Source organism: Amphibalanus amphitrite, unplaced genomic scaffold, assembly GCF_019059575.1.
Source record: "Amphibalanus amphitrite isolate SeventyFive unplaced genomic scaffold, NRLGWU_Aamphi_draft 000659F_arrow, whole genome shotgun sequence".
Lineage (NCBI taxonomy): Eukaryota > Metazoa > Arthropoda > Thecostraca > Balanomorpha > Balanidae > Amphibalanus > Amphibalanus amphitrite.
This window is the reverse complement of record NW_024882153.1, coordinates 57,631-82,571: the sequence shown is the minus strand read 5'-3', so window position 1 is coordinate 82,571 and position 24,941 is coordinate 57,631. Positions and strand designations below refer to the sequence as shown.

Genomic DNA, 24,941 nt, shown 5'->3' with positions numbered 1-24,941 from the left:
CGCTCAGCCACTCAGAATGGCCACCGGATCTGCCTGACACGCATCCCTGCACTTTTCTAATAGAGAGAAAGGCTCGGGTTCAGTGGGGTTTGTTAGCACCACTGGACCCGGCGAAATTCTACACGAGCGTGGCGGGGAAGGGAGCGGAAGGGGGAGAAAGACGGCGAGAGCTGAACAGGGGAGAGGCACTGCCAAAACTGAACTCACCTCACCACAGTCAGTTTGCTGTAAACGGACGGCGAACAGGATTCAGGTGCTCGGCCGAAGACGCACCTCAGTGACGTTCACGAAGCGACCAGCTGTGGTGCCCGTCACCAACCATGTAGACTGTCGTGGAGCGGGCAGCTGCTCCTATCCTCACCAGCGATGTAGACGGCCGTGGTGCGTCCAGCTGCACCTCCCGTCGCCAGCTATGTAGACAGTCGTGGCGCTGCGGCGGCAGTCCCGCCGCAGACACTGACGGTAACTGACCGTAACTGACCGCGCCGCCAGACTACCGGCACCCACAGACGGCCGGCAGCAGCGGCCAGGGAGACGGTAATGTCCGGCCCGGTCAGCGCCCGCGGCAGACAGACCAGGCTGCAGAAAATGACCGACTACACAGGCCGCCGAAATTACCCGAACAAAGAAATACGACAAATAAATGAACTCAACTAGAAGACAGCCGCTCTAAATTTCCTAAATTGGGTCTGATGAAAGACGAAAGTGTTGGCATTCGTTGCCTTGCTCCTGATGGAGCAATTCAATTACGGCTGTCACGAGAGTCATGCTCTCCATTTCGCGACACACTGCGCCACATTCCGAGGGCGAGCAGCATGAATGGTTCGGCCACGAGAGCGTGCCCATATTTCGCCACCGATAATATGCAGCGGAAGCGGCCGTCCGTATCTCGCCGACCGGTGCACGAGTCCAGTGACTGTCAGTGGCTCTGCACGCCCGCCCGCCGCCGGCCGCGCTGGCTGACCCTAACCCACTGCCAGAGTTACGGGACCGGGGACGGTGACCCCGTCGACCGGCAGGTGCTCAGTAGCCGCCCAAGATGAGCGGGCCGCCGGCCTCAGAGGAGATGACCACTGCCGTGACATCAAGTGCCGCCAGCCGAGTGCAGCCGGCACTTAATGCCACTTGTTAGGTCATGCACGCTCGGTGGTCAACTCGAGTGGACATCAGCCCGCGGGCGGGCTCGGACCGGCGAAATGGGCCGTCAGCTACTCATGGTCCAGGCTAGGTCCAGTAGGGTGGACCGTCCACTCCCCATGGTCCTAGCTCAGACCAGCAGAGTGGACCGTTCACTAGTCATTAGTCCCAGCACGGACCAGCAGTGGACCGTCCCAGTGGACCGTCCACTGACCATGGTCCGGGCGGGGACCAGCAGTGGACCGTCCATCCCCATGGTCCGGGCGGGGTCGGCGGGTGCGCCGCCGCCCAACTGCCCGCTAATGGTCGCCATCTATCTCCGGGCCGAGTGCAGCCTCTAACGAGCCCTCCTGCCCCACATCTAACGAGTTCAGAGCCGCGCTGACCGCTGCATGCCCGGCACCGCAACGGTCCCAGATAATGAATAAAACCGGCCACTTACCGCTGAGAAACGACCTCACATCAGCAGCGGACAGACACAAACCGGCTGTTGACGGCCATTTAAATGGAATATTTTCCTTCCATATGTTCTGCCTCACCCGCAGGGCCTGTAATCCTCCTGATATTTCCTCCTTCGTTTGCAAACTATGTTAACATCCATTTTTACACCTTCTACGATCACGTTCGTTTGAACACCGATAATAGTACAGCGGTGCACCAATCACAGGACTCCGGCTCGCCGCAGCTCGTCCCTTCTCGCCGTGACCTTATACATCCTTCGGTGACCTCGCTGCTGTACACTACACACGCCTCTGTGTGCGTGCTGCGCGTGAGAGAGCGCAGCCTGTGACACCACAGGGGTGCGGGATAGCAGCACGTCCCCGTGCACTGGAACCAGCGCGGTCTGCCGCCCCGACCCGGCCGTTCGTGATCTGTCACCGGTGCGTATTGTCCCGTTTGACATACGTGTCGTGCCGGCTGCATACCCGCGCCGCTACCGAACAGAGCTGTGCGCCGTAATAGCTGCAGTTGTTGATTGCATTCCGCGCGACCCTGAGCCGTGCGTGAAAACGGGGGCGTTCGGTAGGACAAAGCGGCATTGTCTTGGTCCTGCAGCGCGGCCATTTAGAGTAGTGCTGGGGCGCCTATTGTGCCCTCAGCAGAAAGTCGCAGTCACTCAGAGTTGGAGCTGACGACTGTCACCGACTGGCACACCTGCTGCTGACACGATATCAGCGTGATTAGCCAATTAGCACAATGGGAATGACATACTCGTATTGGAGAGCTCGTCAGTAAACAGCCGTAGTATTGCAAGTCGAACTAACATGGATTTGTAACCAGCAGCACGACTTGATGAATTTATAAAAGGTTGTCTCGGCGCTCAGATTCAAAGGCTTTGGGCGAACTTTGCCCCGTTTACCGCGCCGGTTCATGCAGTGCTGCTGCTAGTCTGAGTCAGGCTCCACCACACGTGCGCTGCAGTTCACAGCTCAAACATTCCGCCCCGTGCCGCGCCGTTCTGTCACGTACCGACAACAATCCCCGTCCGCCACCCACTCCTGACGGGCAATCAGCCGCCCTTGGGTGTGACCTCGACCCGCACGTCCAATACAGACGTGCCAATCACATCCAGGGAGGGACGCGCCCATCACGTCCACGGAGGGACGCACCCATCACGTCCACGGAGGGACGCCAGGACGCACCCATCACGTCCAGGGCCGATCGCAGACGCGGCGAGAGGAGGACCGGGCGAAAACCCGGCCGTGCACCGCCGTCTGCATCACTGCTGAACACAGGCCGGGAGCCTGCAGCGGGCGACGCCACACAAAAATCGCGGCCAGCCGCGCGGCGGAGCGCGTCCATCCTCGCTGTGCAGCAATGGGCGCGACACGGCCGCTCGGCCCTGACGCCGCTCGGTGGACGGACAGACGGGAGCGTGCCACCTTGAGAAGAGAGCGGCGGCGCGGCGGGCGGCGGCAGCGCTGCGAAAACGGACCGCTAGCTACCCACGGGAGCGGCACCGGGCCGCCGGCCGCCGCGGTGTGGTGAATCGAGCGTCCGTTCTCAGGCACTGCGCCGCAGCGGCCGTGGCCGGCAGCTCAGTCAGGTAGGTGGCTGGTGTGGGGCTTTTGCTGCTGACAGCAGCTGGTCAAGCAGGACGCTGACACAATCATTTACACCAAGTGTGGAGACCAAATTTGTAAACAGTCCGCGCTTGTTTGTAGTAAAAAGGAAACGGCAAATGTTGGCAGAAGGACAGAGAACCGCTCCACCGGAGCGGTGGCCGAGGTAAAACTCAGGTGACTCAGGGCTGTTGATGTTGGCACGTCTGTCGCCTGCGTCACTCGGCTCATCCAGGCGTCGTCGGTCGACAAAGGAACCATAAGCAAACCAGCGGCACTGCGTTTAAACAGAGGCCCGGGGAGGCCCCACACAACGCAAAGGCGGCCCAAAACAACGGCGGCGCGTGGAAACGGGAGCGCCGCGCGCAAAAACCACGCCGGTCGGCCGCTGTCCTGTGCTGTCCTGCCCGCAGCGCGGCGGTACGGCAGAGGCGCAGATGGGAGGCCGTCCTTCAGGCGGAGCGCGCGGCAAGGTTACCTGCCTGGCCTGCGTTACAGTCGCCACCGGCGCTCCGTGCGTGGTCAAAACAATCAGCCGCCGCGCCCCAGGGCCGCTCGAGGGCGGGACGGCCGGACGGGGTTCGATTGGCACCCTGCCCGTCCCAGGGAACTTAATCACGTGTAATCTGCGCCGGTTCGCCGACCGAATGAGATGGCTCGGCGTTACTGGCAGGATTGGAATGGACGGGCCGAGCCGTCCGCCGTCCGCCGCAGCCAGCCGAGTTTGTTTCTCCCAGTCGCTCAGAGGCACGGACAGGCGCAGCAGAGACGGCATGCTTGTTTTTCACCGATGGTTCACACAGACCCTGATCGGACCAAAGATGGATGGACCGAAATCCCAAAAGATCGCGTTTGTTTTGGCGGCTTGAAAATGAATCGGTAGTAAGGAATGCAAAAGCACAAAAAGGTGCGTGCTGCTGAGGTTAGGTGCATCGCATAGCTTTAGAATGGACCGTGAACGGTTCTATTTTGAACGTCTGTGCACTGCACTGCTTCGATAAATGAAACTGACTCATTGGACAGGTATGCCAATAGATCCCTCACAGATTCACAGTGCTGTGATTATTGCTTCGTTGCCAAAGAAGTGTGCACTAGAGCACAGCACAACATTATTGAACGATTAATCCGTGATGAACGGAATGCATCAAATTGAAAGAAAAACACGCAAAGCACTCGCTTAATTTTAACCAAATCTGAATTTCGAAAACAAACAAAAAAGACATTGTAGACATGTCTACGGTCTACCCGGCGTGGCCAGCAGCTGAGAAAACCATGCAGCTCTGTTCGGCACCTGGACACCAGGTGTGAGCTTTGTGACGCCGCTCTCCACGGCTGCGCCACGCTCGGGCCAGCTATGTCTTCCACCATGAGCCATCGGCAGCACCGTTAGCGCACCTCGGCACACACCTCAATCGGCAGCGGCGCACGGAGCGCCCGCGGCAGCACCGGGTTCCCACCGCGCCTCCGTTCCGGCCACTTACGCAACGAGGGCGGTCCGCTGGCTATTGGCGCCGGACAGGCCGGACAAAGGCGGCTGTCCGGACAGCGGACAGTGGACACACTGCTGTCCGGACAGAGGACACTGGACAATGGACACACTGCCAGCCGGACAGGGGGACGGGGACGCTGCCGTAACAAGGCGTGGACTGCTGTAGTCGCAATAGCGAGATGTGCACCGGGAAAGCGCATTTGTGCTGGATGAATGGAACGTTCAGCATATTCAACCTGTATGAAATAGCCAGGAATGAGCACGATTTTTCGCAATAACTGCAGCTGTGACAATAAAAATCGCAAGCTGTATGCGGTGATTGCGGTGCAGAAATGAAAAGCAGAAGGGGTTCGCCGGCAATCCAATGGCTCGTTAGGTATTGGAAGACACTGTGAATCGGACATGGACAACGCGTGCGGGTTTTACTAGATTCGTTAGGGATTAGAAAGGACTCCGTGCTCGAAACCTCGCAACTGGAAAACCGAGCTACGCACGATTTGGAAAGGCCCGTCTAATTCTTGAGAGTAGTTAGTTATTTAAGTGGCATTTTAAGTCGACAGAGTAACCTTCTTAGTAAATCTCCGAAAAGCGCAACAGAGATAACTACTCGCATTTCTGGCGACTGATCCGATTTCTGTCACAGCAACGGATTCCATCACCCGTGTCGTCTCGGCAACCGGCGCGGCGGCGTGAAGGTCACTACCGGGAGACCAGCATGTGCCTAGGTTTGGTCCGAGTCACCCACACTCGACCTGTCCTCGGTCCAGAGGACAGGAGGTAGCTTTGGGCCGTCCTCACGGTGACCGGTCTCTCCGACGCCACCCCGAGTCTCTGACGCCACACCTATCCGCGAGGGTCTGACCTTCGGAGGCCGCCAGTGGACAGACAGGGCTGCAAGTCAACTCGCCTCAAAATCGGTGACAGCTCCCTGTGAATTCTCCGCCGCTCTGTGCAGTCCTCTGCCGCTCTGTGTCCCAGGTTCACACATTCGGAGAGCAAGAACTCACCTGAAAATAAAAGAAAACACTGTCACACAATGTACGACACAGAAGACAGAACACCGGTCAGACATTACGAAACGCACCGCAGATGAAATGGCAACTTTGACACACCAGTGAACCATTTCGCAACAGTCAGTGAGCCGTGCACATTGCCGAAATATGTACGGCTTTGGCGTAACCACAGGTGCAATATGCGTACAACCGCCCCGAGTGTACAATGTCAGGAAATACGACATGCCCTTATCGCGACACCCACGCTCGGGAAAAAGGTCACCGAGTTTCCTTAGTCGCCTATAACAGATACCATTGAGCCATACCCAGTACGTATAGGTAAGGTGTGCTTAAGCTACGGCTATGCAAAAGAATCATGTCTTTTTTAACAAGATGGCTGATAAAGTATGACATAATCCCGTCGTAGACAAAAGTAGACAAAACGATCTACCTTTAAAAACTAGTCTGCGCGAGTCCACATTGTTTGAATGACAGGTCTTATCACTCCTGTATGATGAACTGAAGGGAATTAAGGTTAAATTGATATCTAAGAAGATTTCATATTAAGTACCTAAGCATTCATTTATATCGTTTGTGCATGGGCGTATCAAACATTTCCTAATGTTAGTGTGCTCCTAAAAATGAAGCGTAAAAAAGCAAGCATAAGAAGAGGATGCGGCAGTCGGCAAGGCGTTGCTCTACTCGTACTTCAATTCTGCACCGGTAACTGTAAGGTCGCAAATGACGGCCACAAAGAACGTAACCACATTAACTGTACACTAACTCAGCTCATTCACTGTCTATTTGGCCCCGGCCGGCGGCACTGCTGATGGCGCCTCAGAACCAGCGAGATGAGCCGCGCTACATACTGGCTGTCAGGCTGGTGTTCCTGCCGGCGCTGCTGATGGCGCCCTCCGACCCAGCGCGAGATGAGCCTCACGGGCTGCCCGGATTACGATCCCGTGCTGCGGCCAGGTGCAGTGCACCGAGCGGCCGTCACCTCATTGCACTGCCTCCCCGCTTCTCAAATTGAGACGGCTCGGCCCCAGCGACATTTTAATCCGTTATTACGAGCTCACTGCATGCCGGCGGCGCGGTTAACGGGTTCCCAGTGGCGAGTCAATGTTCATCTCCGAGCTGATAAGTTCTCAGAGGCGGTGTGGGCTCAGTTCTCATGAACCTGTCACACCGCCTCGGCCGACGCGGCGCGCCTGTCATCCACAGAGGCAGACCTGTCATACACAGAGACAGGCAGACAGACAGGCCATCAATGGAGCGGTGTTTGACAGCCAATCTGCTGTCAAACCCAGTGCTACTGACCTGTGATATATTGATGGTATGATGCAATGATGACCACTGAGCAGTCCGTCAATGTAAACTCAGTATTAACGTCAACAATCTTTCACGGCTGCTGCCATCATTCAGCTTCCTTTCAGCCACACGCAGCTTTAAATCCCAGTAGCAGCTTGCTCTCCCTCCACCTTGTTTCGTCCATCCCTGCTGCAGGGCCGCCACAGTGACCAGGTAGCCGAGATGAGCACAGTGGCTCTCATGGCCCCAGGTCGTCCATCCCTGCTGCAGGGGCCGCCGCAGAGACCAGGCAGCCGAGATGATGAGCCGACGGTAGCTCTCCTGGCCTCGGGTCGAGTAACGGGTCTTGTCATGAGCACCAGCCGTCAGGCAGCCCGGCGAGCCCTGACCTGCACAGCAGCCCCATCACCGAAGCGTGGTGTGAGAATCATCTAAAAGGTGTCGCTCTCTCTGTGGCAGAGACAGACGTGCAGTTGACTGAAAACACCCATGAAGAGTGTTGTGCTGGGACGTCTCGGTCCCCGGCGGGTCAGCGCGGTCGCGGTTTCAGGTCTGATCTCCCCGTCATAGAGGTGCGATGTGGGCTGGAGGCACGCCAGCCGTGCGGCGCCCTCGTAACTCGGATGGAACACTCACGGTGCGTCAGGTCAGGCGGCGGGCCGGACTGACCTCTGCCGAACGGTGACGGTCGGGTCGCCGCCGCTCTCCGGAGCTCGCAGAACTCCGCTCGTCTCGACGGGACCTCTCAAATAATACACGTGTTTCCCAACGACGCGTCCATGTCAGATTGTCAAACTATGTCGACATGCCGATGTCCGAATGTCCGTCTCGCGCTGTCCGACGTTGAGCTGAAGCATTGAGCCGCTATTCAAGTCAACCGTGCCCCAGATACACCGAACGTCTGACCGTTTTTAGGGGCTACTTATGCAACAGAGCTATAAATACGGGTTCGATAGCTCGCGGAGAAGTGGCATCACGAATCGGGGCCCGGCGGGGCGATTAGCGCCGCTCGTGGCCGGCGCGGCCCTCAGATCGGACTCGGATCGGACCGGACAGGGGCTGACCGAGCAAAAACGGACGGCAGGGGAGGGTCAGAGGGGCGGGAAAAGGAACTGGAGTAGGCCACTCTAATCTCCGACAGCCACCTGAGAGCGTCCTTCGCTGCAATATCATATCTACACACAAACCTGGATGGTGGATTCAGGAGCTGGCAGCAGCAGCGCCTGGCACATGCCCTACACCATGTCGGCGATCCGACACGGTGTCGGTCGCAGAACAGTGCGGTTTATCAGCCGCGCGGCGCCGTATTTCACATAAATCGATGGCGAGTGTTCCGTTCCGACTGTAAGCACTGACTGTGCTCAAACAGCACACACACAGCACACACCGCTCACACTCAGCACACACAGCGCACACAGACGCCGTGAATTCGTCACGGCCGGCGCGGCGTTTCTGCACCACCAGCAGCCCGTGCCGCCTGCCGGCCCCGGTACGCGCCGCGCCGCCTGCGGTACCGTTCGTTGTCGGCCGTGATACCGGCGCCGCTCACTAACCAGCGCCAGTACACGGTCCACTCGACCTCCGTCCCAGCCACCACTTCGGCCAGCAGAAGCGTATCTAATTCGATCTCCGGGCTGAATGGCAGAGCCTCCATCCCTCCTCCGGTTGTCGGAGCTGGACGTTTTTACAGCACTCCACGCACGGAGAGCGGAGGGAGGGGCCGTGGCGCCGCGGCCCGCCCCTCTGACCCGGGTCACTGGCCGGGGCTGACCGCTGCTGCACGGCCGCGCACTGACCGCCCGCACCGGACGCGCTAGCACCGCGCCGTGTGTGCGTATGCACGCGTACCCCGGCGGCCTGTTTGTGCGTGTGTGTGCGAGTGTGGCACCGGTGGGGCGGCCGTGTTGACTTGTGCCGGTGACTCTGCAGTCGACCTCTCGACCCCGGCCGCGTGCCGCTCAGACCGGGCCAACGCCGCGCCCTGTGCCACGGACTCGGAGGGGGCGAGCAGACCGTTGACACACCTGTCGGTATGCCGACCACACAGACGGGGTCGGCGGTCCCCTCCCCCTCCCCCACGTCACCCTCGACCAGTGAGAGCCGTAGTATACGCATGGATTAGGTATTTTCATCCATGGTATACGCCCAGAAAGGTCGGCGCCGGGTCAGGGTCGCTCCCCACCCACGGGTGTCTCGGGCACCATAATCAGGTGACCCCTGTCGCCCGGAAATGGCTTCGCACGGTGGGCGGCGGAGTGGGACGCCAGCGGAGTCGCGGGGAGCGAGACCTGACGACGACAATATGCAGGAACACGGCGTTGTGGGGTGCGGATATGCCACTTCGCGTTTTGAATCAATTCATCTACATTTGTGTAAATATATGTCTGGTATTATCGTCCTTGGCTTTTGCGTCCTGGGTACTCAGTACCATGTGACAGACATTCAAGGATTCAAGGATGTTTATACAGCTACAGCGCTTGAAAGCACTGTATGATGAAAAAAGCTGTCTCCGCCGGGCAGCCCAGCCGAGGTCGTCGCCATGACAACGGAGACCAGCTGGCCTCACCATGAGACCGGCCACGCCTGCAGCCGGTAAACAAACAATTATGAAGCAAGAAAGACCCACCTCACAGAGAGAGCGTCATGGTTTCATCATGCCGCGCCTCGGCCCCCTGAGAGCAGCCGGTCCTCCCCCATATCGCCGCGGTGGTCCAACTCCAACCCAACCGGCCGACACGCCGAATTGCGTGTCTGCAAACGGACGGCGAATCGGCTGCAAAAAGCGCGCTGTCCGGCCGAGGGGCGGTCGTCGATGAGCAGAGGATGGTAATGAGTGAGGGCGCCGGCGCTCTGAGAGCTCTCTCCGGCTGGCGGCGGCCTTGGCCGAGGTCAGTGGCCGCCAGAGAATGCCGGTAAACGAGGCAGGAGGGCGCCCGCGCACCGCACACCGCGCCGCGGCGCTCATTTAGGGACACGCAACTTTCAGCTCCAGGCGACTGGCTGCGCCGGGCCGAGACAAACCCCAAACGGGGCCGGGACTGGGTACGTCGGTCACTGGAGGAATTCTTTGATATTTCTACAGCGTGACAACCATGTTATTCACGAGAGGCATCTATTCTATCAGGTAAATGGAGATATACGGGATAGGTTCAGGTTAGTGAGGAATAAGGTAGCCTCTAACAAAAATTAGACTGATAGCTAGCCAGAGAGCCGTGAAACCCGAGTGCTCTAATTGGGTCACGATAACACGGCATGTTATCGTGGCACCTTTCTCACAAGAACTGATTATTAGGCACCTTTCTCACAAGAACTGATCAGTTATGGTCAAAACAGCACAAGAAACGGTTGACAGTGGCCTGCTCATTACGAGTCGGGCCATTTAAAATCAGAAACCGAAATTGGAGGGGAAAGCGACAGTAGGAAAGGGAGCCAACCCGCGGTGATATAAAAACGTGATAGAAGATCATGGCCCAGTCAACACGACCAGGTGAAACAAGAAGTCGCCGGCGCGGCCACCTCGCTCGGCGCGGTTCACTTTCACGGATGGTCACGCTGCGGCCGCTGAGTCTGAGTCGGTGACCCGAAACCAGGGCCGCTGAAGCGTTCCCGGGCCAGCGCCACTGTCCGTGTCCCGTGTCCACCCTATCGCGCCCACCGTGAGATGCGTCTCTGCAGCGGCGCGGCTCGGCTCAGCAACCAGCATCCACCGGCCGGCGGCGGTCGCCGGGTCGATCGCGGTCAGCGGCGCGCTGCCGCCGGCTGTACCCGGAAATAGGTGTAATGACGCCGACATACCGCCGAGATTCAGCTACCAACAGGTAAATACCGACCGGTAATTCATCATCGGCGGCGCGCAGGAGCCGGAGTCCTCTGTAAATAGCACGGTAATTACCGGGAGAGGAGAGCGCTCGAGGAGGACGAGCAGTAGACTGAGGAGCGTCCTCCCCGGCGGAGGCGTGTCCTCCCTGGCTGATTGATTCGCTACCGATGGAAACCAGCGACTGAGTTGGTTCGGAGCGAGACGTCCAATCGCCAGCTGATACACTGACCATCAACAGGACAATCCGCTATCAATTAATTAATTTGAAACCAATCACCCGAGTAAGAGTATGACCAACTTGGACTTCAGGCAGTCACATTTTGGAGTATTATGATGACACGAGTCAAAATCGGTGAGTGCACAATGCACACTGCACAGTGACACCGTCTCCAGGCCCAAAACTCGACCTATACCTGTATACATCAACACTCAACAGCTTACCGCTAACAATGGAGTGACGAGAGCGGCGGCAGTCACCAGTACAGTGCTGACGAGTGACGAGGTTCGCAGTGGAACTGGCCCCTCCCTGAGCCGAGCCGAGCTGGTTCCGTCAGACGGAGTGCGGCCATTACACCACGGTACTGCGCCAGGAGCGCCGCCGCGCCATACTCGGCGCCGGTGCGCCATGATGAGCGCGCCGGCGGCGCCGCAGCGCGCTATTACCGCCGCCGGAAGCAGCGGTACCGCACAATGGAGCGCGCCGCTTCTGCCGCCGCACGGCGCCGATATTGCCTGCTGTGCGTCATGAGCCGCCGCGGCGCGGAGCCGGAATCTCAGGCGCAGCCAAACGCGCCGATGAGCGCTAATATGGGGTTTTCGTCATCCGATGAAAAGGAAGAGAACGCTAGCCGTAACAAACCGCGACAATTACGTGAAATTGAGAGGTAAATGATTCGTGGTGCCAATGGCAGGGGACATTTCACGAGGCGAAATTATAAACGAACGATCTTTCGAACGTCGAAGACGATAATTGTCGTTTGGGTGGCTGTATGCCCACCATTCGAGCTCTGAAAACATCGAGTTTCGAGTTTTCTTTCTTCAACAGCGACTGTATTGATGAAGCTCAAAACGCCCAGCCAATGGCAGATTTCTCCTCGGCCAGGATTCGATCTCATGCTTGTCAAAAAAACCTCAGCGAGATCTCAGTCACGGGCCCCGGATGAGTTAGTAGCGAGAGCCGCGGCGGCGCCCGCCGGCCTACTTGCCGCTCCACTGCTTCCATTGGCCACGGTGCTGCGGTACGCTCCTCTCCTGCAGCGCGGCGACCATCGCCGAGAGACAAGATCTGAGAGGCTGCAATAGCCAGGGAGAAACCTCTTGGGCGCATGGGATAGAGAAGCCAGCGGGACAGCCGCGCCGAGCAGCGACACCGTGACACGGCGGCAGTGACATGTGACACTCGGTGACACTGGAGGCGGCGTGACACCGGTGGCGGCCGCTGTGGCACCGCAGTGTCATCGGACACCGCGCCACCCGAGCCCTCTGCGCGCATTTCGACGCAGCCCTCCCCTCCCCTCCCGCGGCCCGGGAGTCCCCGGGCCCCAGCCCGATTCGACGGCTCGCCTTACTCGACGCAGCGGCTCCCCGCAATGTTCTACAAACAGTGTAAAGAAACGGTTGCGTAACTAAGCAGAAGGTCGGTAAAATATTAAATTATGCACGCACTCTTCTGCCTAAAAAGAAAAACTGAATGTATGTTCTGAAGTGCAAATAGAAGTTATTGTGATGCAATAAGTAATAATATGTGCTATGTTGCACAGCTCGGTGCCAACAGCCTCGGTGTCACATGCAACAATAACCTACACGTTGTTTTAAAGTCATTTTTTCCCAGGAAATTAGTTATGTATAGTCACTTTTCGGATTATTCTCTGGGATAATAACCCTCGCCCGTAAACGGCGATCTGCCACCTTCGCCCATGCAGGGGGGGGGGGTTGGTGCGACCCCCCCCCTTGGCGTTTGAAAACGGAGCGTCCTAGAGCTTAGCGGAAAAGACCAACGGATTGCTCTCGCCGAGATCTCGCGATTGGTGGTATATTTTTTGGTCCTAGGTCAACATTTGACCTACTTTTGACCGGTCAAAGGTCAAATTTTCGGAAAAATAGACTTTTTTCAACTTTCCGCGGCGATTGCGGCAAAACGGTGGGAGATATCGACTTGAAACCTTCACTATCGTGTTCCTTGATCAATTCTCTATCGTTTGGTATGTATTTCGTTTCCCTAGCTCTAAAAATGGCGCGTTGGGAGCGCCGGAAGTCGGCAAGGTCACAGTCGGCGGCAGAAATTCGAAAAATCAAAATTTAAATTTTTGAAATCTGATTGTATTTTTGGATTTGGAAGGTCCATTTGCTCCCTATAGAAGCTAATATTGCTGCATATTCCCATTGAGGGGACAAGAATTAGCAAAATAGTGGTTCGGGCGCTTTTCAAAAATAGTACCGGACGCTGTTCCTCTTGTGACGTCATAGCTCCGTGACCTGACCTGACCCGGTCAAGTTTCTTATACCATATGATAGCCAATACTTGCCCCAACATGCATGGGAAGTTTCATCACGATCCATCAACCGATGTCCGTACCACCGGCAGGAAACCTCGGGCGTTGGCACTCAGTTCGTGAAAATCCGGCCGGAGGCTGTTCCCTTTGTGACGTCATAACTCCGTGACCTGACATGACCCGGTCAAATTTTTTTTTATCAAAAGATGCGCAAGGTTTGCCCTATAAGGTACCCAAAATTTGGCGGCGCTGCGCGCCGCCGTTTTTGCACTATTTCCGAAAAACCTCAGGGGGGGGGGGTTGCACCAACCCCCCCCTACATGGGCGAGGGATAATATCTAACTCACAAGTCCATATATTTCGGATGATGTTGCTCACCCTTGGTCACTGGACAAAATAAAAACAATTACATATATGAAAAACCACACACCAAAATTATTCCCTAGACGGGTTACATTTTTCAAAAAAATATATTGTGTCCGATGTATCTCTGTAGTCACAAGTATAGGTAGTAGGTATCCATATAGAAGATTGGTTGCACTACTTGTCATGTAGAGGAACATGCAAGCTAAAAGATCGTGTCAGTTTTTTGGCAAGTGATATATTTTTTGAAAAATGTAACCCGTCTAGGGAATAATTTTGGTGTGTGGTTTTTCATATATGTAATTGTTTTTATTTTGTCCAGTGACCAAGGGTGAGCAACATCATCCGAAATATATGGACTTGTGAGTTAGATATTATTATCCCAGAGAATAATCCGAAAAGTGACTATACATAAATAACCTACACCTAACGATGCGATTGAGGGCTTGTGGCTTGAGGAAGTTGACAGCTGACCCAGTTTCCCGCTAGACTCGAAAACAAGCAAATCAGTGTCAAACACCTGTATGACAAATGGGTGCGGTCTGAAGAACTCACAATAGGCATTGCCAACAATCAAAAATTGTCAGCACAACGCCACAATGCACAGAACAGAACGGTACGGCCAGATATAACGAGTCATTGCATGCAAATGGGTGGAAACCGGCGCTGTCCGCGGCCGTTGTGTGAGCCACGGTGGTGTGAGCGACGACGGGGCTCCGGTAACCTAACGACGCTGTCGTTCCCCTGTTCCGGTGGGAAACGGGGTACCTTCGGACGGCTCAGCGCAAAGCGAAATGATGCCCTGCCCAATGCCCAGCCCATTGCTGCCAAGTGCCACGAATAGTAAGTTCCTATTTTGAGCCCCACGACCTTTCCCGTTTTAAATTGGATGCACGTAACAAGCGACGTGAAGTTCAACTCTGACCGTATATGATTCAGCGATCCAAGGATCGGGATACCTACCAACGTTTGACAGATGCTGCTGCCGTTAGTTCAGGGGCCTTTTCGATGTGCGGTTAAATTGTCATAAACAAGCTTCGAAAAAAGTGGTCAGATGTCGAATGTAGCACCAACCCACCGACGCGAGTGTGGGTATAGCTATATGACTGACGGTTCACCGCGGCGGTAAATACTTCCCGGTACAAGCGGGGTCGACACTCGACGGGGCCGGCCCAGGCAGGGTGCACACTAGTGCAAAGTGTATGGATCTTACAAAATGGATCTGGGATCTGATCCCCCCACTGTTGATTGAAGATCCGATAGAATCATAGATCCTCTTTCGTCATTCTGTCGAGACGAGTCGAGAGATCCGTTGAGATCTCAATTCAGTTCCGATCAACCCTGTTGTCAAGAGATTCACTAAGATCATGGATCTTAATCAACTGTACTTTTTGCGAGACAGTAATGCGCTAATTTTGTCTTCAATAAGCACACTTTAATTGAATATATAGGTACGGTCGATTACGCACGTGGCTTGCGTTCAAATTTGATCACAATGTTCACAACTCAGATGTGTGTCATCATTTCGCATCGAATCACTTGGGATCATGTTATATCAAGTTTCAAGTTGTGACATAGAAAACAATTAACAGTTTGGGTTGAGTGAATCAGGATGTTCATGCTTCCAATAGCCCACCGCTAAAGTAGGTAATGTGTGGTTTTACCAATCTCAACGGATGGCTTTGAGCGACTATTTTTAAATGCGGACTGATTGAAAAGAAGACGTCAATAGCTAAAGTTGCAGCTGCAGGGGTGAAGATACATGTACCTAAGCTACATTTAAAGTCTCGTTGCAGTCTGGCTAATCGTTCCTAGGCTTCAGAAGCAGAACATACCCATGACTGAAACCACACAGATTCTGCTGTGGACTGTACGTACAGTTCATAAAGCAGATTTCACAGTTGAGATGAGTGCCCATAAGCGCGCTGTGCGCTGCCTTAACCCGCGCGGGGCTGGGGGGGGGGGGGTAAATTTTACCCCCCCTCGCGAATGTTTGCGATATCTCAAAAACGGCGGCGCGCAGCGCCGCCAAACTTTCAGTACCTTTTTTTACATCAATTTGACACGTTCCCTGAAAATTTGAGCGAAATCCGTCGGAAAATTTTTGAGATATTGACGTTTTAGTGACGTCATGTTCGCCATTTTCGCCTCAAAAACGGCAAAAGTTCAAACGCCGCTAACATCTTCATTTTTAAAGGAATCAAGACGTAACAAAAAAGGTTATACGTAATTTTACTTTGTCTATCAAATGGCTATCTCGGTTTTTTGAAAATTATGGATTTTGGCCTAAATTTTTTCAAAAAACTGACTTTTTTGGGAAAATCATTATAAAATCCAAAATTTTGAGTCTATCGAAAAAAACGGAATATATGTCAGAGAAGTGGTCTATGTGCACCTACATACCAAATTTTAGAAGAATCGGTTCAAAAATGTGGGAGTTATTCAAAATTTTATGACGTCACGACACACAAAATTTTTGAAAAATGACTTTTTTGGAAGTTCTAGACCTCGTACGGAAACAAAAATAGCACCATTCGATTCGCCGTGAAATACTGCATCAGATAGACACCTTTTTAGGCCTTAACAACCAACTTCAAAATTTGACCTCACTTGACCTGACCTTGACCTGACCTCGACCTGAAATTCATCCAGAGGTGGTCCATATCACTTATTGAGTGTGCCTATTGAATTCTATGAGTAAAATGACCCATAAAACATGTGTCGCACATGCCCTTTTCTATATTTTGTTTTTTGGTGACCTGACCTGACCTGACCTGACCTTGACCTTGACCTCTGAATGATATTGTATGCAACGAATATTGTCTTGGTAGCCTAAGAACACGTTTTGGGCGATCAGTCTCAGTCCATGACTCCATTCTTCGGCAACTACGGTGCAAGGCCGATACTGTAGAAACTTGCAATTTGTACCCTTGACCTGACCTTGACCTTGACCTCAAACTTTAAATTAAGTACATGTTTTTAGTAGTTCGTGATGAGAGCTTTCGATTGGCGTTTGAATTTTCCAAATCGGACCATTAGTTCGGGAGATAACAGGGGGGGTAAAATTTACCCCCCCCCCCCCAGCCCCGCGCGTTCGGCTGGAGACCCCAGCCCCGCGCGGGTTAAGCAATAGGCATGGAATTCCCATTCTACCCATCCATCTAGCCCGTCTGACAAAGGCCGCATATTCCCCCAGTTCATTTATACAAACTCGGTTATGGGAGGAGAGGAGTGAATATCGCACTCACAAAGCGAGGAGTGCGGCAGTGCCGCGCGCGGTTACCATGGCAACGCCGCCGGTAGGTCTATTTCTGCGCGCCCCACACGTGGCGGCCGACTGGATACCGCTCCGCGGCTCCCTCGCCAAAAGTCGCCGGTTGACATAGACCGCCGGATCGCGTCTGAAGCACCCAGTCACCCACCCTGCCCGTCCTCACCTGTCAGTGCCGGTCCTCGCTCGGTCGTGGATCGTTCCCTCAGTCACGTGCAGCAGCCCCACGCACCCACACTCGCTCAGCCCGACGTAACGACTGGCGGCGGCGGGGCGGACGGCGGCGGACGGCGGCGGCCGCGCGGTCAGCGCCGCCCCGCGGCCGGCCGCCGCCGCCACCAACGCGGTCCAATCGGTCCATTCGGTCCAATCGGCCCGCGCACCTGGTCCGCGTGGGTAGGAGGCTGTGTGAGAAGCAGAAGCAGATGCATACTGGCACTCTCATGTGGCTCAGTTATATCGTCAAAACAGTCGAAATTTAACTCCGATTAATCACGGATCCAGCCCACAAGCGGGACGCAATGAGCTGACCAAATTCGGCTCAATCTTAGCTCTTTGACCTAGAGAGAGATAAAAAATACGGTCCTCAAATGTTAACAACAAAATACAGATTGCCCACACAAAGGCTGCCGAAAATAGCACCAGACGACTTATGTTGATCTGAAGCTAAATGCAGGTGCCAGGTAGGTACTTATTTTACCGCTGCCAAGTTTACTTTACACTTTAAAAGTCACGCGACGACCTAAGATCGGGTCTGATCGGGTCTGGTCGAGGACGCACTGCAGTTTCTAAATAATAAATAATTGCGTGGGAATAATTGCGATCAAAAGTACAGTATTCGTTAGTCCGTGTAAGTTGGAACGAAGCAAAGTAATCACTTTCCCCGCAAACTTTCTGCTAGTTATGGCTGTGAATAGGTTTGTGAGTTGTGACCTCGCCTGACCTGGGCAGCATGGATGTAAAAAAGAAAGAACTTACACGCCGCACCAACAAATCGACGTCTCAGCCCCGGATCAAACCAGATAGGTACTACAGGACAGCAAAATCGATTTGAAACTCGTAAGGAAGAATGGAAAGGTGAGACGAAATTGAGACACAGTCTGCGACTGACCGCCGCCGGGTCCGGTCGCTCGAGCGCTTGCTCCGCCGTACTGTGGTAGCGTGCGTACAGTGTACAGGCGTGTAATCTGCCGCGGCAGCCAGAGCGTGGCCGCTGAGTGAGAGCTAGTGGCGGCGGCGGACGGCACGGTGAGCGTGAGATATGGAGAGAGAGACTCTTAAGAAGGCGATGATGGAGTGCTTCAAGGACGGCGAGTTTCAGTCCATCCTCAAGGAGATCGTGGCTGAAGCGATGGCTGTGAAGGACGCGGAGATCGCCGACCTGCGTGATCAGCTGAAAAAGGCCAACACGCACATCAACGAACTGGAGCAGTACTCCCGCCGGCTGTGCGTCAACGTCAGCGGTGTTCCGGAGACTCCGAACGAGTCCACCGATCAGATCATCATGGATCTCGGTAAGATGGCCGGAGTCACTGTGACCCCCGCTGACCTGGACCGAACACACCGGATCGGTAAGGGCACCGGAGGGAGTCCGAGGATCATCATCGCCAGGTTCACGAACTTCTCAAAGCGCCAGGAGTTCTACAACTCACGACGAGAGCTGCGGAAACCTCGCCCCGTGCGCGGGTCGGTGGTCTCAACGGAAGCTGCTGGGAAGACCTTCGTCTCGGACAATCTCACACGGGATAATCAGCACACGATGTACGTGGCCAGGTGCTTGGAAAAAGAAGGTAAGCTGCACTCCGCTTGGACCGACGTCGGGCGGATGAAGATCCGGCTGCGAGAGGGAGGCCCGACCAAGATCATCCGATCGCTGGAGGAGCTCCGTGAGGCCGCCGACCCTGACCACCGACCTGACGCCGACCCTGCTGAGCCGAGTGATGCTGACCGCGAGGGTTTCCGGCCAGCCCAGGGGCGCAACAGGAAGTCAGCGAGGAAGTAAGAGGTCCTGCGATCAGCGCCACTGTTGAGCGAGATCTGCCTGGGCGCGCCCCTGCCCCTGCCGAGTGCCGACCTCAGCACTTGCCTGGCCGCGCCCCTGCCGCACCCAGCTACCGAGGTCATCCGTGCAGCATTCGTATGCCCCTCTATCTCGCTTGACTGCCCTCTGCCCTGTGTCTGACGACCCGTTCTCCCGTGGACGGCCCTCCGCCGACCCTGACGCTCACCTGGCCGCGCCCCTGTCGAGTTTTTTCGCCGGGGCTGCCAGCGTCTTGTTAATGTGTCCCTCTATCTCGTTTGTCTGCCCCTCTGCCTAGTGTCCGACCACACGTTCTGCCGTGGCCCCGTCTGGCGGGAGCGCCCGGGGCTGTGTGAGTGCACCAGCACTTGACCCCGCTCTCGGACACTCGCACCGCTGGCGACCCCAGGTGGCCTGGGGCGCTGTCTGACGGCCGTGTCTGCGGTGGCGCGTCTCCCTGTTGGTGGCTTTGGCGGCCGGTCGTGCCTCGGACGCGCGGGCCCTCTTGGGACTCGGCAGCGGCCAACTATATTGGGGAGAGCCTGGGAGTGACCTGCCCCTGCCGAGTGTGGACGGGGCCAGTGGTCCGGACCGGTCGGCTCGCTGACATCTGTCAGGGTGCGCAGGTCCGCAGGTCCGGTCCGCCTCACGGGGCGGACCCCGATCGACGGTGGACTTATGTTGGACGGCTGCTGCGGGATGCGGCCGGTTCGACTGACTTGTGTTCTTGTTTTTGATTTGGTACTTGTATTGTGTCCGGGGATTGTCTGTGGGTGGGATCGGGTGTGGACGGGGCTGGAGGGGTGGGTGACACTGGAGAGGGAAGGGAGCCTCTATACCAGTGTTGTGTTCAGGTGCTGTGATTGTGTGTGCGGGGGGGGGGGGGTGAGTGAGGGGAGGGAGGGGAGAGTCATCGGTTTGGTAACGTGTTTTGTACTTGTTTGTTTTATTATTCCGTTCTTCAATATGGAAACTGAATGCCACCCAAGCCCAGATTTGAATGTCAACTGTGCGCTAATTTATCTAGTCTTGCGTTTACACTCGTATTATTTTTAGTTAATTTTGTTTCGTTGATGTGTGTATGCGCTTATCTCTTCTGTTCATTTATTACTTGTTTGCGTGTCGTCCGCCGTCGCCGCTTGATAGTTTACCGACTTGTTTTGTGTTGCAGTGGCCGCCGGCTCACGGGAGAGCATCTCTTTCACTTTTCATCTCTCAGTATCGTCCGATCCCGGCAAAATCGAGCGACTGCCCCCGCCACTACGGACGACAGCAACTGAACTACCCCTCGGCTTCAACCCGGCATCCCTGGTCGCTGGTAAACGTACACTCATCCTCAACATCCTAATCCCCGTACAAAATTGTAAATCAACCTGCAAACCACTGAAAACACATCATCCTCATTCAAGTTCGTACCTTGTCATCAGCATTTCACACAAGCAATGGTCACGTCTAAACGCAAAGCAAAACATAAAAACTTTGCTGCTTATCGGTGGCATAGAACCAAATCCTGGTCCTCTTAAAGAAAAACAAGTAAATATATCCCACATCAACATAAATAGTCGGTGAGACTATTTTTTATTTTAGGTGACTTCAATGCAGGGAACATTTACCTAAACCGAGACAGACAGTACAAGCATAGCGGTTTATCTCCTTTTGACCATCAACTTTACCGTACTGCCGAAACTCATGACCTCGAACAGATCATCCACCAACCTACCAGAATCACCGAAAACACACAGAATATTCGAGATTTGATTTTTACTAGTGACTCACAAATAATAGCTAGTAGTGGAACCATGTCACCATTTTCAAACCTTGACCATTTCCCCGTAATCGCATCCATCAAAATATCGTGCCCATCAAACACAAGCAATGACACACGCAGGCAAATATGGGACTATTCGAACCTCGACTCAGAACTTTTAACACGATTATTGCTTGACGTTGATTGGGAAGACATTTTAGATCACGACGTAAATGAGGCGACTGAAAGATTCATTAATGTTTTACTAGATGCCGGTGAGAAAGCTATTCCTCGAAAGACCATTTACATCAAACCATGTAAAGAACCTTGGCTGTCAACTGAACTTAACAAAAGCATAAGAAAACGCGACAGACTTTTCAAACTAGCAAAACGATCAAACACTAATTACGACTGGAATCGCTGGAAATACCAAAGGAACGTAGTGACGTCATTAAATAGGGAATTAAAGAGACAACATATAGAGAAACAGGTCCGTAAGCTTTTAACTCATAGACGATACCCTTACAAACATCACCAGACATTACGCGAAATAACAGGACGCAAAAAGACTGATACCATCCCACCATTTGAAGGAAAAGACGGAGAAATACTTACTGACAATTACACAAAGGCTACCCTTCTAAACGAATTTTTCGCCGGACAAACCAAAACTGACAAAAGTGGGACACTCTTACAGACAGCTATTCGAAGAACAGACACTTCGCCGGTACCCACTCTGGACAAAATTACCACATCTGAAAGAGAAGTTCTGCAAATTCTAAATTCCCTAGACGCCAACAAATCTACCGGCCCAGACAACATCCCTGTGAAACTTTTAAAATTAACTGCCATCTTAAAGGGACCCTCCCACCTTCAAAAAAGTTTATGAATTGTCATGAAAGTGATGTCGCTCGGTTCAGAAAGAGCGAAAACGAATATCTACCAAATTTCACCGAAAAATATTCACCGGTTTTCAAGATATTAGACTTTTACTTTTGTTTACTTTTTTGGGATCTCCGCTGTTTCTAGCGACTTTATTTTAGAAGTGCAGCGTTTGCGGCAGATGTTGCGCGCAAATAGCATATACCACCGCGTGCTACAAAACGTTTTAGTCAAACATTTAAAAATCGTTAGATATCTGCGCTGACGTCACACATTCAGAGGGGTATTCCTCAGCATTAGCCCCTCTGAATCAAAATGCTGCAATTTTGAAATTCAATATTTCCGATTTAACCCTATTAGTGGCAGGCTCCTGGCTACCCCCTATTAGTGGCAGGGGGGGCTGTTTACGACCCCCCCTTGATATCTCGAGATCTAACGGGCCGATTTTCAAAATTCAAACGGCATTCGATTTCGCGCAACGTGATCTACATTTCTAAAAAATAAAAATTAAAAAATGTCAATAGGGGGGGTAGAGGGGGATAAAAACGGGCAAATTGCAGATACATTTTAGACTGTTTATCACGGCCAGGTTTCTGAACCAATCTTAACGCAACTTTTGCCGATCGATAGAGAATGAACCAGGAATTCACATGGATCCCAAAAATATGCATTTTCAAAAATCATAGGCGGATGCAGATCATTGAGATTGGGGGTACACAAAAAGTATAGGAAATAAGGTTTTTGTTGGTACTGTTTCTAAAAATGGTGGTAATGGTCTTGTTATGTTACAATTTTCTTATGAGAGAACGACCACAATTGTATTGGCCATGCATAGGCGGTGTCAGGGCACCTATGTTGGGAGGTAAAACATAACCCCCCTTTTTGGACGCCTGGATCCGCCTATTATAGCAAAAACGTGTCAAAAGAGGATGCACAATAACTGTTTATGTTATCACATGATACCTTTCATTCACTGTTCGTAAAACTGGTGCAGCATCGTGATCTTCGCCCAAATGACTCGCTTCACGAATAGGACCCCCCGATTCCCAGTGCTCTGGAGCCGCCCCTGGTAAACTTATGGACTTGAAATTTTCAGGGAATGTGCCCAATTTAGTTTTAGGAAAAGTCAGAAAATTTCAGCATCGTAGCTTCAGCGGTTGCGGAGATATTCCCGAAAAACCTGAGGGGTGGATAAAAACAACCCCCCCCCCCTGCCACTAATAGGGTTAAGGCATTTCTCGATGTTGTGAGTGCCGAAACCGGTAATTGTGAGCCAGGGACCCCATTTTGGCTATCTCAACTCAAATCTAATGTTAAGGTGGGAGGGTCCCTTTAATTGCATCCCCTTTGTCGAAACTATTCAACAAATCACTAGCGCTAGGCATTTACCCTTCCAAATTCAAAGAGGCCAACATCAAACCAATATTTAAAAACAAAGGCTCCCCATCTGAGCCCACAAACTACCGCCCCATAAGTCTTCTTTCTTCGTTGTCCAAAGTTTTTGAAAAAATAGTCCACAAACACATATATGCACATCTTTCCCACCATAACCTCTTGACAGATAAACAGAGTGGGTATCGGCGAGGCCATAGCGCAGAACAACAACTATTATACTTGACACATAATTTATACAAAGCATTGGACTCAGAAAGCGATTTTACTGCTATTTACCTGGACATTTCAAAATACTTTGACAAAATTTGGCACGAGGGACTTTTGTACAAATGTAGACATGAATTTGGCATCACTGACTCACTTTACGACTGGCTAAAATCTTACTTGTCTGATAGACGACAGAGAGTTCAGATCGGCGATACCTTTTCAAAAACAGAAATTATCAACGCCGGATGCCCACAGGGTTCGGTTTTGGGTCCTCTTCTAGCCCTCATTTACCTCGATAACCTCTCTACTAGAACACAAAACGACATTTTATTTTTCGCAGACGACGTATCGCTATATGCATCCCATACAAAACAAAATTTGAACACAACACAGACGTCATTACAAAATGATCTCAATGAAATACAAAAATACGGTAAAGAATGGGCGATTACTTTTAACGTAAGCAAAACAATACAACAGACATTTTCACGCAGCCCACAAAACACACCACCTGCTCTTACATTTGGGGACGACATAATACCCATTCACGAAAACCACGCTCATCTGGGAATGACATTTTCAAAGGACTTGCGGTTTCATCAGCACATTAACGAAATTTGCAAAAAGGTAAACAGAACCATGAGCCCATTGTACTCCATTGCTCCATACATCCCCCGAGAAATTTTAGATCAAATTTACAAAACATACACGAGACCACATTTTGACTTTTACGACACAGTTTATGACGGACATATTACGCTCCAGGACACACAGAGACTTGAAGTTTTACAAAACAGAGCGGCTCGGCTTGTGACTGGCACTTTATTTAGAACACCAACTGACAAATTGTTAAAAGACCTAGGATGGAACAAGTTAAAAACAAGAAGAGAGATGCACAAAATAACACTATATCATACACTCAATAGCCACATGCAAAAAACTCCCAACTACATCAAATCAATCATACCGGACACCCGCTCACAAAGAACAGGAAGGACCCTGCGAAATCACAGGAACCATACACTCCAACCACATCGCACCACATCCTATCAGTCATCGTTTTTCCTTTCAACTGCCAAACTATGGAACCACCTCCCAGAATCATTAAGATCCTTGCCACATACATCCTTCAAAAAAGAAATTAACCAGCGACTAGGGATGCCCAAACCCCCAGACTACTACAAAATTGGCTCAAAAACTGGAAATATTTTACATACCCGACTAAGAACTGAAATGTCTTGTCTAAATTCTCATCGTTTTCAAATCAACAAAGCAGATTCGCCTGAATGTTCTTGCGGCCACTTCAAGGAAGATGTCCGCCACTACGTAATATTCTGTCGAAATTATGATGCCCAAAGGAAAACACTATTTGATAACGCTTCTCGTATACTGGGAGAAAATTTTGCAAATTACTCACCCGACCAAAAATTGAACATTCTTATCCACGGAGATCGCTTGAGTGGCGAGGGCAGTCAAGAAATGGCTTACGCCTTTCAAAAGTTTTTGACAAAAACAAATAGATTTTCGTAGTAACAAATAAATTCATTCAAAGTTTTCAAAATTTGCAATCCCGAGGGCTGAGCGGCTGATGGAACACCAAAATTTACCGCTCATGAGCGACTGGTCAGCGGCGGCGGCGGTTGTTTCACATGTTTTATTTTTGTTTCAGAGTGGTGCCTCGAGTTAAGCGATTGCGCTTTTGCACCACTCTGCTATCACTTTTATGTTGCTACATTGTGCCATATGTTTCAT

General features: G+C 52.7%; 1 protein-coding gene across 2 annotated transcripts in view; it reads right to left on the bottom strand.

The window, feature by feature from the left end:
- Window positions 1–17,189, bottom strand: part of LOC122364148 (titin-like) — an 88,851-nt gene extending 71,662 nt beyond the window's left edge. For both annotated transcript variants that reach the window (XM_043334271.1, XM_043334273.1), the window contains exon 1: window positions 17,105–17,189. The gene's annotated coding sequence lies outside the window, so the exon portion shown is untranslated. The remainder of the gene's footprint in view (window positions 1–17,104) is intronic.
- Between the last annotated feature and the right edge of the window lie 7,752 nt (window positions 17,190–24,941).